An 18,335-nucleotide genomic window follows, 5' to 3' on the forward strand; every position below is an offset into this window, starting at 1 on the left:
CTTCTAGGGGTGGTCTGGATACCTTGAGCAGGTTCTTAGATTTCTGCAGGTCTTGCCTTTACTACGTGTGTTCAGAGTTAAGGGTCTAAGATGATTTCGCGGGCTTTTCTGCTGTGGGGGATTTTAGTACAATTGCTCCCTTCTTATGCAATACTTGATGTTTCCCTGAAGGGTTGTGTTCCTTTTAGAAGAAGAGGCAAGGCAGCAGTTACTGCTGTTCCTAGAGGTGGCTGAGGTATTGGAACTGGAACTTTCAAATCGTCTCCTCCGAGTCATAGAGAAGATGCAGTTTCCAGTGGGATCTACTACATTTTCTTCTTGTGAGGGAAGGAGTTGGATGCAGTTGTTATCAAAGCTCTATCTCACTAGAAAAAAGGGCACGTTTAACTCTTTCCTCACACTTACATAACCATACACACGTCCATAATAATTGAGAAAATATCAGTATCGCCTACTCAGAAATTATGCTTTAAAGCACCTCACAAATAGTGCAAGATAACAAGATAAAATAAATTAGAATCAGGAAAATGAGATGACAGAAAGTAAGATGGAATTAAGCTTTTTTTCTTTAAGTACCTACTGTGAGTGTCATGGAATCCTATACATTTACAAGTGGTTGGCTGCAAATTTGGTCAGAAGCATCATAGCTATTTGAAAATGAGAAACGTATTTTGGTACAAGATCCAGTTTCTTAATGTTATTTGTTACTTTTTAAATTAAAGTATAGTTCATTTACAATGTGTTAACTTCTGATGTACAGCATAGTAATTCATTTATGCATATGTATATATTCCTTTCATACTCTTTTTCATTATATACCATTACAAGGTATTGATTATAGTTCCCTGTGCTAGACCTTGTTTACCTATTTTATATATAATAGTATCTACAAATCTCAGGCTTTCAATTTACCCTTCCTCACACCCCTTCCCTGGTAACCATAAGTTTGTTTTCTGTGTCTGTGAGTCTCTTTCTGTTTTGTAAATAAGTTCATTTGTGTAATATTTTTTTAGATTCCACATATAAGTGATATCATATAATATTTGTCTTTCTCTTTTTGGCTTACTTCACTTAGAATGACGATCTCCAGGTCCACCCATGTTGCTGCAAATGACATTATTTCATTCCTATTTATTGCTGAGTAGTATTACATTAGATATATACCACAACTTCTTTATCCAGTCATCTATTGATGGACATTTAGGTTGTTTCCATGCCCTGGCTATTGTAAACAGTGCTGCTGTGAACATTGGGGTACATGTGTCTTTTGAGTTAGAGTTTCCTCCAGTTATATGCCCAGGAGTAGGATTGCAGGATCGTAGGGTAAGTCTATTTTCAGTTTTTAAAGGAATATCCATGCTGTTTTCCATAATGTCTGCACCAAACTGCATTCCCACCAGCAGTGTAGGTTTCCTGTTTCTCCACACCCTCTCAAGCCTTTATCGTTTGGGACTTTTTAATAATGGCCATTCTGACTGGTGTGAGGTGATACATCATTGTAGTTTTGATTTACACTTCTCTGGTAATTAGTGATATTGAGCATTTTTTCATGTACCTGTTTGCCATCTGTGTGTCTTCATTGGAGAAATGTTTATGTAGGTCTTCTGCCCATTTTGGGATTGGGTAGGGGTTTGTTGTTGTTGTTGTTGTTGTTGAGTTGTATGAGCTGTTCATATATTCCAGAAATTAAGCATTTATCAGGCACATTGTTTGCAAATATTTTCTCCCATTCAGTAGGTTGTCTTTTCATTTTGTTGATGGTTTCCTTTGCTTTGCAAAAGCTTGTAAGTTTAACTAGGTTCCATTTGCTTATTTTGCTTTTCTGTTGCCTCAGTAGATTGTCCTAGGATAACATTGCTACAATTGATGTCAGAGAATGTTTTGCCTATGTCTCTTCTAGGAGGTATATGGTGTCTTGTCTTAAGCCATTTGAGTTTATTTTTATCTATGGGGTGAGGGAATGTTCTAACTTCATTGATTTATATGTGGCTGTCCAGCTTTACTAACACCACTTGTCAAAGAGACTCTTTTTCCATTGTGTTTTCTTGCCTGCTTCGTTGAAGATTAATTGATCACAGGTGTGTGGGTTTAGTTTGAGGTTTTCTGTTCTGTTTCATTGATCCCTATGTCTGTTTTTGTGGCAATACCATGCTGTTCTGATTACTATAACTAACTTACGTAGTATTGTCTGAGGTCTGGGAGGGTTATTCCTCCCGCTTCGTTATTTTTCAGTATTGCTTTTGCAATTCTGGGTTTTTTGTGACTCCGTATAAATTTTACAATCATTTACTCTAGTTCTGTGGAAAATGTTCTGGGTAATTTGATAGAGATCACATTGAATTTGTAGGGCTTTGGGTAGTATGGCCATTTTAACAATGTTAATTCTTCTAATCCAAGAGCACGGGGTATCTTTCCATATCTTTAAATCATCTTTAATTTCCTTAATCAATGTTTTATAGTTCTCTGCATATAATTCTTTCACCTCCTTGGTCAAGTTTATTCCTAAGTATTTTATTTTTTTACTGTGATTTTTAAAAGGGATTTTTTTAACCTTCCTTTTCTGATATTTCATTGTTGGTGTAAAGAAAAGCAACGATTTCTATATGTTATTCTTGTGTCCTGCTACCTTGCTGAATTCTTTTATCAGCTGCAGTAGTTTTCGTGTGGAGCCTTTAGGGTTTTCTACAAATAGTGTCATGTCATCCACATACAGTGATGGCTCTATCTCTTCTCTTCCAACCTGGATCCCTTTTACTTCTTTTTCTTGTCTGATTGTGTGGCTAGGACTTCCAATACTATGTTGAACAGAAGCAGTGAGAGTGGCCATCCTTGTCTTGTTCCAGATTTTAGAGGGAAGACTTTCAACTTTTCACTGTTGAGTATTATGTTGGCTGTGAGTTTGTCATAAATAGCTTTTATTATGTTGAGATATGTTCCCTGTACACCCACTTTGGTGAGAGTTTTTATCATAAATGGGTGTCGAATTTTTTTTAGTTGGTGTTGAATTTTATCAAGTGCTTTTTCTGCATGTGTTGAGATGATTGTGTGATTCTTGTCCTTTCTCTTGTTGGTGTGATGTACATGTTGATTGATTTGTGTACTTTGAATCATACTTGTGTCCCTGGGATAAATCCAGTTTGATTGTGGTGTATGATCTTTTTAATGTGTTGTGTTGTTGGATTCTGTTTGCTGGTATTTTGCTGAGAATTTTTGCATTTATACTCATCAAAGATATTGGCCTGTAATTTTCTTTTTTTGGTAGTGTCTTTGTCTGGTTCAGAGTGATGATGGCTTCATAGAATGTGTTTGGGAGTGTTCCCTCCTCTTCAGTCTTTTGGAAGAGTTTGAGAAGGATCATTATAGGTTCTTCTTTGTATGTTTGGTAGAATTCCCCAGTGAAGCCATCTGGTCCTTTACTTTTGTTTGCAGGGAGGATTTATTGTATTACTGGTTCTGTTTCACTTAGAGCGATCAGTCAGTTCAAGTGGTCTGTTTCCTCTTGATTCAGTTTTGGTGGACTGTATGTTTCTAGAAACTTGTCCATTTCTTCTAGGTTGTCTGGTTTGTTGCCATATAATTGTTTGTAGTATTCTAGAATTCTCTTACAGTTTTTTGTATTTCTGTGGTGTTGGTAGTAATTTCTCCTCTTTTGTTTCTTATTTTGTGTCCACTCTCTGTTCTTCTTGCTGAGCCTAGCCAAATACTCAGCTTCTAACAGAATAAAACAGACATTGAAAGACTGCACTCAGAAGAGAGAAGCTCCTCCACGGGGACCCAGTGGAGCAGACACCGTTAGGAAATTTTGGTGAGAAAGTTACTCATTAAATAAAGATTATTCACAGAGCTGCTGCACCAGATATCTCTTAAAACAGCTGATGGTGGCTGCCTTGTGCACTGCCACTCGGTGTGGCTCTAGTCAAGGGACAGACTTGTGCTTGTTCAGAGCCTTTTCGGAGTCACAGAACTAATTGGAATGAGGTGGAAAATATCAGTCCTCTTCTTTGGAAAGAAGTGCTGGAACAGTCCTGCCTTCCGTTCCAGGGAGCCGTGACCAGGGGGGACGGGCGAGCAGCACTTTTGGTAGGCGGGCCTTGATGGTGATGCAGGTCTTGGAAGGCTCATGGGCTTGAGATTATGTCTCCCTACCCCCAGCGTTTCCCGGCACAGTTGTCTGAATTGGTAGTTAAGTGAGTAGCTGCCTAATAAGGGACCGAGCCAGGGATAACTGAGGACATTTTATGAAAATTGGGGCATCAGAAACTGAACTGAACTGAAGAGAATGCTCTCGCAAAGAAGAGATCCAATGGAGCATTTGCAGAAGAACCAAATCCTGCTGAGAAATTCTGGTTTATCTTTTATACACACGCAAAGGAAAAATCAGAATATTTCAGATTTCTTAAATCTTAAAGCATGGCCATAATTTTAGCTTGAAAAAAAAATGCAAACAGCTGCCATAAAGCACCTTTGAAATGCCAGTTTTGCAAAGTTGAATTTTCTTGTTTACCACCTATGGGCTGAATTTATGTCCTCCCCCTTAAAACTCACATGCTGAAGTCCTAATCTCCAGCACCTCAGAATGACTGTATTTGGAAACAGAGCCTTTAAAGAGATGATTAAGTGAAAATGAGGGTACTGGAGTGGGCCCTCATTGAATCTTACTGGTATTCTTTTTGGTTTTTTAAATTGTGTATTGAAGTGTAGTTGATTTACAGTGTTAATTTCAGGTATACAGCAAAAATGATTCCGTTATACATGTACATACATATATATTTTTTCTTTTCAGATTCTTTTCTGTTATATGTTATTACAAGAAACTGAGTATAGTTCCCTGTGCTATACAGTACATCTTTGTTGTTTATCTATTTTATATATTGTAATGTGTGTCTGTTAATCCCTAACCTTTAATTTATCCCTCGCTGCCCTTTCCCCAGTAGTAACCATAGCTTGTTTTCTATGTCCATGAATCTGTTTTTGGTTTGTAAAATAAAATTTGTATCATTTTTTAAGATTCCACATGTAAGTGATATCATATGATATTTGTCTTTCTCTGTCTGACTTACTTGACTCAATATAATAATCTCAGTCTACCCATGTTGCTGCAAATGGCATTATTTCATTCTTTTTTAATGGCTGAGTAATATTCCATTGTGAATATATACCACATCTTCTTTATCCAGTCATCTGTTGATGGACATTTATGCTGTTTTCATGTCTTTGCTGTTGTAAATAGTGCTGCTGTGAACACTGGGGTGCATGTGTCTTTTTGAATTATACTTTTCTCTGGATGTATGCCCAGGAGTGGGATTGCAGGATCATAGGATAAGTCTATTTTTAGTTTTTAAAGGAACCTCCATACTGTCTGACACAGTGGCTGCACCAAACTACATTCCCACCAACAGTGTAGGATGGTTCCCTCTTCTCCACATCCTCTCCACCATTTATCATTTGTGGACTTTTTAATGATAGCCATTCCGACTGGTGGGAGGTGATGCCTCATTATAGTTTTGTTCATTTCTCTAGTAATTAGTGATGTTGAGCATCTTTTCATGTGCCTGTTGGCCATCTGGATGTCTTCTTTAGAGCAATGTCTATTTAGGTCTTCTGCCCATTTTTTGATTGGGTTCTTTGTTTGTTTGTTTTGATTTTAAGCTATATGAGCTGTTTGTATATTTTGGAAATTAGTCACTTGTTAATTGTGTCATTTGCAAATACTTTCTCCCATTCTGTAGGTTGTCTTTTCATGATGTTTGTGGTTTCCTTTGCTGTGAAAAAGTTTCTAAGTTTAATTAGGTCCCATTTATTTATTTTGCTTTTATTTCCATTACTCTAGGAGCTGGTTCGAAAAAAAACATTGCTGAAATTTATGCCAAAGAGTGTTCTGCCTGTTTTCCTCTAGGAGTTTTATAGTATCCGGCCTTACATTTAGGTCTGTAGTCCACTTTGAGTTAATTTTTGTATATGGTGTTAGAGAATGTTCTAATTGCTTTTTCTTACACGTCGCTGTCCAGTTTTCTCAGCACCACTTATTGAAGAGACTGTCTCTTCTCCACTGTTCTTGTCTCCTTTGTCATAGGTTAATCGACCAAAAGTGCATGGGTTTGTTTCTGGATTTTCTATCCATCCCATTGATCTGTGTGTCTGCTTTATGTGCCAGCACCATACGATTCTGATTTCTGCAGATTTGTTGTATAGTTGGAAGTCAGTGAGTGTGATTCTTCCAGCTCCGTTCTTCTTTCTCAAGATTGTTTTGGCTGTTCATGGTCTTTTGCATTTCCATACAGATTTAAACATTTTTATTCCAGTTCTGTGAACAGTGTCATTGGCGATTTGGTAGGGATTGTATTGAATCTGTGTGTTACCTTGGGAAGTGTGGCCATTTTAAGAAAATGGAGTCTTCCAATCCAAGAACATGGTTAACCTTGCCATCTGTTTGTGTCATTTTCAATTTCTTTCATCAGTGTCTTACAGCTTTTGGAGTACAGGTCGTTTACCTCCTTAAGTAGGTTTATTCCTAGGTATTTTATTCTTTTTGATGCAATGGTAAATAGGATTGTTTCCTTTTCCTTAATTTATTTTTCTGCTATTTTGTTGTTAATGTATAGAAATGCAACCGATTTCTGTATATTAATTTTGCATCCTGCAACTTAACCCAATTCATTGATGAGCTCTAGTAGTTTTCTGGTGGCCTCTTGAGGACTTTCTGTAGTGTCATGTCATCTGCAAACAGTGAGTTTTACTACTTTTCCAATTTGGATTCTTTCTATTTCTTTTCCTTCTCTGATTGCTGTGGCTAGGACTTCCAGCACTATGCTGAATAAAAGTGGTGAGAGTAGACATCCTTGTGGTATTCTTAACAAGAAGAGGAAATCGGACACACAGAGAGGTACCAGGGATGTTTGTGCACAGCAGAAAGGCAGCTGTCTGTAAGTCAAGGAGAGAGGACTCAGGAGAACCAAACCTGCTGACATGTTGGTCTTGGACTTCCGGCTTCTAGAATTGTGAGACAGCAAGTTCCTGCTGCCGAAGCCACTCAGCGTGTGGTATTTGGTTATGGCATCTTTAGCAAGTGAATACACCGTCCAACAAAAGATACCTGCCAAACATACAACCAGGTAACCCAGTCAGACGATATGCTCTGTGGCGGTTTATAGACATTAACAAGTTATGGGACATTGACTGAAACGTGGTCGAATCATCCCAGCCACCAGCACGTTCATTAGGCTGAATAATTAATTTCTCAAGTCAGAAAGCTTTTTTAATTGTTATTTTCCAGTCACACTCAGCAAAGGGTCTTAAGTGTATTAGATACCACAAATACTTGCTAAAAGAGCAAAATTTTTTAAAAAATTATAGGCTTCGGTAGTTAGCCTAATTTATAAAAAGCCACAATCTCCTGCCCAGTATTAGACCTAAACCACTTCTCAGCCCAGAACCCGTTGATTGAAGGAGAGGCCAGGTGCCTGTGAGCAACAATCCTGCCACACAGTACAAGGCATGCTCACTAAAAATATCCTCAGTCCTCCCCCAGAGAACCTACAGCTAATGTCACAGTAACTGCACGGAGGAAAGCAAGCATCCAGACCCTTGGAGGTCTGCTGCACACAGAGTCTGAATTTGCACTGATATTCCGGAATCCAGGGTACCGCTGTGGTCTCCCTGTGAGAGCCGTGGTTACTGGGGGCCAGCTTGTGGATGGATGCTGGTCAGGGGCCAGCTCGGAGTGGATGCATTGAGTTGGTGGACACACCCCCCCCCCCCCGTAGTTATTTCTCCAGTTCCTAAGTATATAATTGCAATGCACTTAATGGTAGTTGGCAGACCCCCACATTGAATCCTTGATCTGCAGGGTAAAAGCTATTGTAATAAGGAAGGCCAGGAGGAAGTCTCCAGAACGTCTCCCCAGCCTGGCAGCCAAGACAGCAAACCACGTGAACACAGCTGAGGGGCACAGGCAGAGAGAAGGCCTCCCTGTCTTACCCACACACAGGCCGCTAGCTGGTCTCCACCGCACCAGTTGGTCCTGGCAGATGACAGTGACCCTCACAAGCTCTGTCGTGTCTCAGCAGTCGCACCGTCCGTCCATGTGGGGCCGGGGAATTGGCGTATTTGCTAGAGCGGATTGACGCGGCCTTCAGCTCCTGGTCCGCAGCTGCTGATCTGGGTGCCGAGCTCCCTTCCGTTCCTTCAGGCGGGGGAACCGAAGCAGCCCGAGCTCGCCTGGAACAGCCAACGGCAACCATTTATGTTCTGGCTCCAGGGCTACGTGAACTTTCCCTCCCTCTCTCATGTGAGGGTCTGAAGGACCCTGGATCAGCTATGGCAGTGGTTTGTGAAGTGTGGTTCATAAACCCCAAGGGGCCCCTGGGGCCCTTTCCATGGGGCTCCAAGGTCCGGACTGTTTTCACAATATTAGAAAGATATCGTTCGCTTTTATTCACTGTGTTGACCTCGAGGGCGTAGTCACAGCGGGGAGGAAGCCTGGGGGCCCCCGAGCACGGACCAGGGCGGTGGTGTGACATTGTGCAGTACCGCTGGCGTTCCTCACTGCCGTGCCCTCACAGGAAGGAAGGAAGAAACTGCCCGTTTCACTTAAGGATGTCCTAAGGAAGAGGTAAAGCTATTAATTGTATTAAATCTTGATGTTTGAACAGACACCTTTTCAATATTCTGGCAACAGCTTGGAGAGTGTGCACACAGCATTTCCAGTACACTCAAAGATGGTTTTCCTGAGGAAAAGCGCCTGTGTGCTTATCTAAGTTTGAGCTGCATTAGCAGCTTTTTTTTTTTTTTTTAAACGAAACACCTTTTTCACTTGAGAGAACTACCAACAGACAATAGCTGTCATTACTCAGTCTTGGCTATTTGGGAGATATCTTCTGAAAATGAATAAAGTTAGCCTTTACTTCAAGGAGAACGGCTGATGGTACTTATTGCCTGTGCTAAAATTTGAGCTTTCAGGTGGAAATTAGAATTTTGGAAAACTCATATCCACCATGGTGAACTTGAGTGCTTCCCAGCACTTGAAGTTTCCTGATGAGGTTGGTGGCGATATTAACAATTGATTTTTTATATCATACAACATCTGGGAGATCTGGGTAACTCCGTGGGCCAGTATTATCCACATGACCAGTTCATGATGCTACGGAACCACAGAAGGATAAAATACCCATTTCACAGAGCAAAACAGACTATTGGATGTTAATCTAACAACGTACAGAAGTGCATGATACGGCTTCAGATTCCACGTTGCAGTAAACCTTTAATAAGCTACCACTGGTAGAGTTCTGATATACCATCATAGAAAAATATGTGTAATTGTCTGAAAAGATTATTAATATTCTCCTCCATCTTTCAGCTGTCTATTTCGGTGAGGCTGGATTTTTCTTTATAAACTTAAACCAAAATAACATATCACAACAGATGGAATGCAGAAACAGATACGAGATTCCAGCTGCCTTGAAGAGATTTGCAAAAATATTAAACAATGCCTCTCACAAAACTTTTTTTTGTTTTGGAAAATACAGTTATTTTTCATGAAGACTTTTTTTTCATGGAAAAAAGATTTTAGTGGATTATACATATATGATGCATCCCACATGGCAGAAGATATTTGCTTCAGAGTCTCAGGAGTCATAACAAACACAATACAAACTTTCTATGACTATAAAATACTCCCTGTCACTAATTAATTTTACATCCTACAGTATGAAAATTCATGACAGAAAAACATTTTTAATCATCCGTAGTCCTACCACAAAGATAAACATTGTTAGCATATACATATGTATTCAAGACTTTTTCTTATTCGTGTTCATTAACTTTTTCACATACAAATATTTTTAACTTGTTTTTGTCATTAACAGTATATTGCTAACACCATCCAGAAACAATGCGTATGTGCCTGTGTGTTTATTTGCAGTTACTCCATAGTATTCCATTATGTGGGTTATCATGATGAGTTTACCCAAGCCCCTGTCATTGAGCATTGACCTCTGTCCAGTTTTTCTGCAATATTAACAACACTATGATAAACCTCTCCATAAATCCATATTTGATCAGTGGTCTGATTATTTCTACAGAAGAATTTCCTGAAAGTGGAATTACTAAACCAAAAATAAAGCGCAGGGGAAGGTCCATGATCTAGAGCACCAGTTTCTCGTGAAGACATTATTTATGTAAACATTTAATGGGTTTATTCTTTTATTTTTAATGAATTAATATGCTAAAATATCTCCATTAAGATTTATATTCCAGCAAATACAAATAGCTGTAACCCATGTAAACAAAAGCTCTTCGGGGGCTCTCCATGATTTTGAAGACTGTAAGGGGTTCCTGAGACCCAGCATTTGTCAGAGCCTCATGTCGACCTGCTGCTCTGATGCAGAGTGTTTAAGTCCATGGTAGGTACGTGTCCTGCGAAGGGTGGGAATAAGGCCTTTGAAGAGCCAGGCACCTGCTGGGGGTGAAGTAAAGACGCTGGGGTTCAGTGGTCTGGGACTCTTCCAATATAAAGGAAGATCATTCACTTCTTGCCACTAACAGGGAACCTTTTGTCGGGGCCAGGAGCAGGAAGGGGCCCCAGCAGAAGTCCTGCTTGGGCCTGCAGACTCAGCGAGCCCTCTGGTACCAGATGCGCTGTAGTAGGAAAGGACTCCACTCAGGTTTTGTGATGAACACTGATGGAAGTTGCAGTGGTTGGGCTGTGTTCTGCTTTTTTTTTTTTTGAAGTGGTTTTGATTTACAATGTTGTGTTAGTTTCTTGTGTACAGCACAGTGATTCAGTTATACTATATATATTCTTTTTCATATTCTTTTCTACTATAGGTTATTACAAGATACTGAATGTAGTTCCCTGTGCTGTACAGTAGGACCTTGTGGTTTATTTTATATCTAGTAGTTTGTATCTGCTAGTCCCAAACTCCTAATTTATCCCCCTCTTACCTCTTTGGTAACCATAGTTTGTGTCCCACGTCTGTGAGTCTGTTTCTGTTTTGTAACTAAGTTCATTTGTGTCATTTTGTGTTTTAGATTCCACATGGAAGTGGTACCATGTGATGCTTGTCTTCCTCTGCCTGACTCACTTCAGTTGGCCGTTTGCAGCAACATGGATGGACCTAGAGACGATCATACTAAGTGAAGTAAGCCAGGCAGAGAAAGACAAATACCACATGACGTCACTTAGACGTGTTCTGGTTTTAGCTGTAAAGGGAGAGATGCAGCCGGCGTGGCTTGGAAAGAGCCTGGTGGCCAGTGGATCAGAGCCCTCAGGGACGAGGGCTTGTCTGGTGGGGTAGCTCTGACATCCAGATCTACAGAGCTAGCAGAGGTTCGGGACTGCAGACAGTAGTGGAGCAGGAGACATAAGGACTCACAAAGCCTGGGGGCAGGGGAGGGTATAGCTCCGTGGTAGAGTGCCTGCTTAGCATGTGCCGGGCCCTGGGTTCAATCCCCAGTGCCTCCATTAAGAAAGAAAGAGAGAGAGAGAGAGAAAACAAGACCATGAAGCCTGGAGACCAGCTGTGACAGGGGGACTGTGGTGTGTCCCACCAACAGAACCTTGGATGGGAAGAACTTAGGGCAAGAAGCAAGTGGGTTCGAGGGCATAAGGAGCGGGCTGGGGTGGACACCACGGAGTTTCTCCAGCTCCCTCCCTCAACACCAGTGCTGCCTTCCCCAGGGGGTGGGGTGTGGGCTACTGATGGTCAGAGCTACACCCCTCGCTGGAATTGCGCTCTGCCCAAGGTTGCATCGCATCCCAGGGGCTGGCCCATAGCCAGTGACTGTCCAATGCAGGGGGATGGAGTCCCAGGCCCCTTGCCTCAATTCGGTACATTCCAGCAGCAGCCCCGCCCCAGCGCTCCAGCAGGCTTGCCTGAGGCCTCCGTCATGCGCACTGGCCAGCTTTTCCCTCCCCCAGCCCTGCTCTCCTCACCCTCGCCCTCATGGGTGTCTCTCCTAAGAGAACTTCCCAAGAAACCTACTTGCGGTCCTCTGTCTCAAAATCTGCTTCCAGGGAACACAACCTCAGAGCAGCGGTCCGCACCACATCCCTTCTTGGAAGGACATGATGTCGCCACCAGCTGGGTCCCTAACACAGTTCACGTCTGTGTCAGTGCGTGGCGCGGCAAAGGCTCAGACAAAGATAAACCCAGGAGCGCCGATTTTCTGGAGAAGAAAAATCATGCTTTTTTTTTCTGCTGGCTGAAGTTCCTCACTAGTCTGAAGCTAATGGATTGTGGATTGTGATGAGATTTTGAACTAGCTAACGCTGGAAGAATAGAACAATTCTCCCTTGTTCCAGCCTCTAAGTTCCCTGTGATGTAAGGGGCTGAGCATGAGCGCACACGTCGCCGTCCCATTCGGAAAGTTGAACTACGGCCTTGCGAGGCCTCCACGGGGCGGGTGAGTGACACCTCCTGCACGCGAGCGTGTGTGCGAACCTCCTAGGACAGGTGCGGAAGCCTGGCAGACTTTGCCTTTTCACCCCCGGCGTGCTCCTCAAGCACCTGAATAAAAGTGAGGGGAAGCAGCGCTGCGTGGGGAGAGGCTGGAGCAACCCCAGTCCTTGCCTTCCTGCCTGGGGCAGAGACTGACTGCTTCCCCGGTGACGGCCCCGTTTCAGGAAGCGCCTTTAAAAACGGGCGTTTTGTCTGTTTGGCTTTGGGGAAAGCAGCAATCACCACGGAGTTTAGTGAGGTCAGACCTGTCTTCAGTTGTTAGAGCCCCTTCCTCAAGCCCTCAGGGGCCCCGTGTCTGCAAGCCCCCAGGACGTGCGCGGGAGGGGCGGCGAGGGTGCGAGCAGGTTCCCAGCCCTTCCTTCCCATCCTGGTTTTTACTTTGTGGGTCCCGGAGTTGGTGTAGATACTCTGCACCTTGTAAGTGTCTCCATCCTGACGACGCATTCAGAAACCACGTCTGCGTGCTCACTGGACCCAGGCTGTGATGGACTGGGCTACGGTTTTGTCACCTGGCCTTGGTCATTCCCACTCTGCCTGGGAGACCGTGGTGGTGTGTGGGGGCCCCAGAGATCCACATCAGTGCAGATACAGTTTTTTATATGAGTCACTCCCCCAACAGAGCTGAAATGGGGGCTTCCGTATTTTGGCTATGGTAAATCATGCTGCAGTGAACATAGGGGAGTGTATATAGTTTCAAATTAAGGGTCTTCATTTTCTTCAGATAAATACTCAGGAGTGCAGTTGCTAGATTCTGTGGTAGTTCTATTTTAAACTTTCTGAGGAACCTCCATACTGTTCTCCACAGTGGCTGTAGCAGTTTACATTCCCACTAGCAGTGTAGGAGGGTTCCCTTTTCTCCACAGCCTCTCCAGCATTTCCCATTTGTAGACTTTTTGGTGATGGCCATTCTGATGCATGTGAGGTGATACCTCATTGTGGTTTTGATTTGCATTTCTCTAATAATTAGCAATGTTGAGCACCTTTTCATGTGCCTGTATGTATTCTTTGGAAAAATATTTATTCAGATCCTCTAATTTTTAAAATTGGGTTGTTTGAGTTTTTTATGTCAAGCTTCATGAATTCTTTGCATATTTTGCACATTAACCTCAATGGGATATATTGTTTACAAATACCTTCTCCCACGCAGGAGGCAGCCTTTTCCTTTTGCGGACAGTCTCCATCACTGTGCACAGGCTTTTTAGTTTGATGTAGCCCCCCCTTGTTTACTTTTACTGTTGATACCCTTGCCTGAGGAGACATATCCAAAAAGACTACTGAGACCAACGTCAGAGCAAACTGCCTGTTTCCTTCTAGAACTTGTATGGTGACAGGTCTTACATTTAAGTATTTAATCCACTTTGAATTTATTTTTGTGCATGGGGTGAGAGAGTAGTCCAGTTTGATTATTTTGCATTAGCTGTCCAGTTTTCCCAACACCATTTTTTAAAATTTTATTTTACTGAGTTATAGTCAGTTTACAATGTTGTGTCAATTTCCAGTTATTTTTTTTCCAATTTTTCAGTTATACATGAACATACATATATTCGTTGTCACATTCTTTTTCGCTGTGAGCCATCACAAGATCTTGTATATATTTCCCTGTGCTATGCAGTATAATCTTGTTTATTCTATATATGCCTGTCAGTATCTACAAGTTTCGAACTCCCAGTCTGTCCCTTCCCAACCCCCACCCCCACCCCCACCCCCCAGCAACCACAAGTTTGTGTTCTATGTCCATTTGTCTGCTTCTGTTTTGTATGTATGTTCATTTGTCTTTTTCTTTTCTTTCTCCCAGCACCACTTGTTGAAGAGGCTGTCTTTTCCCCATTGTATATTCTTGCCTCCTCTGTTGTGGATTAATTGCCTGCACAAGTGCGAGCTCACTTCTGGGCTCTCTGTTCTGTTGCGTTGATCTGTGTGTCTGCGTGCCAGAACCATGCTGTTTTGACCACGGTAGCTCTGTGGTATACTTTGAAATCAGAGATTATGATACTTTCAGCTCTGTTCTTCTTTCTCCAGATTCTTTTGGCTATTCAGGATCTTTAGTGTTTCCGTCCTGGGTGGTCCTAGCCCTAGTGCTGGCTGGCTGGTGGGGGGGCTGGGTCCTGGTCTAACAAGCTAGAAGGGGACTCCAAAGTGGCGCTTGCAACATCAGTGTCCTCATGGAGAACAAGCTCCCAGAAGTGGCCGCTGCCGGCAGCTACATCCCCAGGGTAAGTCCCACTCGCCTCCTGCCCCTGCGGGAGGCTCGCCAAGATCAGCAGGCGGGTCTGACCCAGGATTCTTTCAAAGCGTGGCTTCTTCACTGGGCCCTGGAACGCGTGCATCCTTTAAGAGTGGGGTCCCTTTCCCCCAGCCCCATGGCTCTCCCAAAAGAAGCCCCACTGGTCTTCAAAATCAAATGTTCTAGGGGCTCATCTTCCCGGTGCAGGACCCCTGGACTGGGGAGCCCGATGTGGGGCTCAGACTTCGTGCTCCTTGGGCAGAAACTCTGCAGTTGTGATTACTCTCCGGTTTGTAGGTCACCCACCCGGGGTGGGTGGGATCACCTGTGCCATGACTCCGCCCCTCCTGCCCACCTCACTGGCGCTCCTTGTGTATCTGTGGTTGTGTGTCTTTTCTGCTTATCTTCAGAGCTGATAGTCGCTCTATAAATAGTTGTAATTTTGGTGTGCCTGGGAGGAGGTGAGCCCAGGGACTTCCTCCTCTGCCGTCTTTGCCACTCCCTCTGCTGGTCACACTGTAAGTAGCAAGGCTGAAAACCCCCACGTTCTCAGCTTAGCTGATTGCATCTTGAGTTGTGTCATTCAACATGTCCCTCTGTCGCATGTATTTCTTGCAAATTATTAATCAGATCTGGAGCCTTGGTCAGATTTGGGTTCAGATTTTTGGTAAGAGTGTTTTCTGGATTGTGTTACAGGAGACATCAAGTAAATTGTGATATAATTTTCTCAAAGAACCAAATCGGAGTTTTATATAAGGTATTGCTTTGAAAATAACTGAACACCTCTTTCTTTGCTAATCTCCTGGGTCCCTCCCAGATTCAGAGTCCTCCAGGCCCACTAACTTGGCCTCATTAGCACCAAGCATTCCCCTACCATGCTCAGAGGCGGGAACCACAGTCCTGATCCGATTGTGTGGGGGCAAGCTAGGGCAGCCATCACCAGTTTAAGAAGGACTGCTCTGCAAAACCGAAGACCTCAGCATCTCCATGGGGACAGTATCCTCACCGAAAACAAATGTTTGCTCTACCTGCCGAATGCAGGTCCAGCCAGCGCTCGCTCTCCTTAATTAGCTGGAAAATCTAATTAAAACCAGCGAAAAAATGCAGTCAGTGTCACGGCTGCCACAGGCGGTGATCGAAACTCTTCCCACCAAGGCTTGGCCCACACGCGGGGAAGAGGCTGACTAGCCTTCCACCCAGGGCGGTGTTCCTCGGCGTGGAACTGCGTGTAGCTCACGCCCTCCTCTGACGAGCGTGAAGGCTCGTGTCCGCATCTGTTTCCCATCCTCCTCTGAACGTGAGCACCTGCCCCCTTCCACAGCAAACGAGCGATGCGTGAGTGCCCGCCCCTTGGACCAAAGAAAAACGTTGAGCCTCTGTTGAATGTTCTGGTCTTAATTTTGTTTCTTTTAATCTCCTGCCGCCTTCTCACGGTCTCACTAAGTCTCCCGTCCTCCGATTCAGAACAAGAGTTCCACCACAGTCCTCACGCATTCTTTCCTTCCAGCTCTTCCAGGAAGAAACGAGCTATGAGCACGTTCTCTGAGGCACGTGGGCTGATGGCTAATGCTCATATGAGTGGAAAAAAGCAAAAACCATGATAATGGGTCAAGGTCTTCTGTTCTATCCATGATTTTTATTAGATTTCTCCAAAGTTAAGCTCAGTCATTCGGGGAAAGAATCTATTGGCGTAGCTAAGCAAATGCTGTATTTTTTTTTCTTCTAATTTTTTAAGGATTATTGTCAAATTTTTAAACTTTTTTTTTTAAATTTACTTTTTAAATAGGTTTTAATGGAGATACTGGGGATTGAACCCAGGACCTATTGTGTGCTAAGCATGCGCTCTACCACTGAGCTCTGCCCACCCTCTTCTGTGTATGTTTTGAATATATTCACATATATGCATAGCATGTGAAAATATCCATAAAATGTTTAAGAAATGAAATTTTGAGGTGTTTAGGTTCAGATTATTCAAAGTTAACAAAACTAATGTATTTCTCTCTCACTTAGCATTCAAAAATCACTTTTCACAGGAAAAACATATGAGGTTTCCATAGTTCCTTTATAGTTAAGAATTTAATGTACTTCAGCCAGAATATGAAATGTATATAAATGAAAAAGATGGCATAACTATTTAGAACATGATGTCTCAAATTTTAAAACTCCAAACACTCTGTTTTCCTTACTAGTTTTACACTGCACTTAATTGTGAAGGGGGGGAAATACTTTGCATAAAAAGTGTAATTTTCTGCAAAATTACATTTGATTAGAAATCAGTACAGGTACACCTAAAACTAACTTTTAACAACTTTAACCGAAATGGTGTGTTGAGGATACTAGTTCTGAAACAATTGCTGGTGTGTTTTCCTTCTCAATAATTAAGGCCACACATCCTGGAGGCCCAAAATGGACATGGGCACTCCAGAACTGGTGGGTCCCAGCGGGGATTCCCCAGCATGGCGGAGCCTGCGGACACTCCCAGCCGTGGACGGAACAGGACCCCCAGGGACACAGCCGGGTTAGTCACAAGGAAAGGCAGGCTCCACCCCAATGCCATGAAGATACAAAAAGAGAAAGAGAATGAGAATGTTTAAAACATGAGTAAAAATACAACAGATGTGAAAACAGCCAAAACGGCCAGTAAACATCAAAGTCCTCAACGTCACTAATCAAGGAGATGCAGATTAAAACTGCAGCATAGCACCACTGCTTGCCCACCAGGACGGCCAGGATGGAAAGGACAGCACAACCAGCAGGAGTGAAATGGTCCAGCCGTTTTGGGACACTGACAGCATCTCTCAAAACTGCACATCCGCACACCCTGCGCCCCAGCATCCCACTGCCCGAGTGTGTGTGTGCGCCCCGAGATGCATGCAGCTGCGCACCGGGGGCACGCGTGGAAATGCTTGTAGTAGCCTGTTCGTAACGACGCGAGACTGAAAACTGCCTAAATGCCCAACACTAGTTACGTGGGTACACAGACCGCGGCGCGTTCTCCGCGGATCACGGCCCAGCAGCGTGGCTGAAGGGCCTGTAACGGCAGGCGGTAATACCGATGGAGCCCGCAGACCTGACTGAGCAACAGACAGACACCAAATAGGTGATTCTGCTTACGTAAATTTGATAACAGGAAAACGGCTGCAAAGTGTCAGACATCAGGATAGCTAGCTATGCTTTGGGAGCAGGGTGTGTAGGTCTTGGAGCTTACACGGTGTGTCCACCTCGTGAAATCCTCTGAGCCGTACATGTTCGGCTTGTGCACATTACCACACACACACGCACACACACACACAATGCTTTATGTTGTGCTTCAGTGAAAACGCCAACAGTAAGAGCAGCTCTTACTGCTCTTCTGAATATCTTCCAGTTGAAAGTGGTCTCTTTCCGATTAATCACTCCCCCTCCAGCACCATGACCTGCAGCAGAAAGGAGCGCTCATGACTGTTATGAAACCATTTATTTAAAAATATTGAGAATGTCACATTTCGTATTCCCCTGAGCAGCATGAAGTGTTACCCCACGTCGGGAGATTATAATGACAACGTTTAAAAATCAGAATGCTGTGTGCCTACGACAGCCGCCTGCTGCTTCATGTATTATTTTGCAGTCATCTGAAAACTGTCGTGGAGAACCAGGAATGCGGTTGGCCACAG

The sequence above is a fragment of the Camelus bactrianus genome, chromosome 7, assembly GCF_048773025.1.
Source record: "Camelus bactrianus isolate YW-2024 breed Bactrian camel chromosome 7, ASM4877302v1, whole genome shotgun sequence".
Taxonomy (NCBI): Eukaryota; Metazoa; Chordata; class Mammalia; order Artiodactyla; family Camelidae; genus Camelus; species Camelus bactrianus.